This window comes from Merops nubicus, unplaced genomic scaffold (genome assembly GCF_000691845.1).
Source record: "Merops nubicus isolate BGI_N331 unplaced genomic scaffold, ASM69184v1 scaffold5600, whole genome shotgun sequence".
NCBI classification, from domain to species: Eukaryota; Metazoa; Chordata; class Aves; order Coraciiformes; family Meropidae; genus Merops; species Merops nubicus.
In genome coordinates, this window is record NW_008580799.1 from 57589 (window position 1) to 58451 (window position 863).

Consider the following 863-nt stretch of genomic DNA (forward strand, 5'->3'; position numbering starts at 1 on the left):
TGGAGATGGCATGACAGTGGATAAACTCCGCTTCCAGGGGCAATCAGACAAGTACCACAGGGGCAGAGAGGAAGAAAAGACACTGGTTCACTTCATGCAAGACACTGTGATACCAGTACACACTCCTTAGCGAAATTTCCCCATGCAGCCTCAGCAATAGCTAATGAGAATGGCTGGCCACTGCTTCATCTTGGCTTTTTATCTTTATGGGCTCTGAAGCTAACTTGTCCAGTCCTGCTATTTGCAAAGATGTGGTACGTTGGTGGTAAATCCAGATCTCCTCCCATCACTGCTTGTCCTACTTTCTCTGGGCTAAAGTCCCAGTACTGCAGTACAAAGTGGCAGACCAGGTATCATAATTCAGGGAAGAAATTTAAGCTGCAGCTCAAAACCCAAGATGCTTGCAAGAGGAATTTTGATTTGGAAAAAGGAACTCGCATGACAGTTTCTTTGCAAGTTAGACAACAGAAATCAACCCAGAACTCTAGTTCTCAGAATATTCAGGTGCTCAAAATGCATAATTCTCAGTGGTACAATTTTAATGCTGTACCTTAATAGGAAATTACTTGATAACCAACTGCTGCACTAGCAGAATTAGAACCAAAGTCTAAGTTAAGGACATCTCTTCATATCGAACCAGATTTGTCACTAAAATCCATCAAATGAATTTTTCACTATCAGCATATTTGACTGTTGTACTAGAAGATTTTTAAAGAGGTATATTTGAACTGAACTAGAAAATGAGGGCATATTCCAATAAATCCACCAGATTGTTGTGAATTACATATACAAATGTTTTTTAATTAGAGGCTTGTTTTATGATAAGGTATGCTAATATTCATACTTGCTTAGGGAAAATAAAA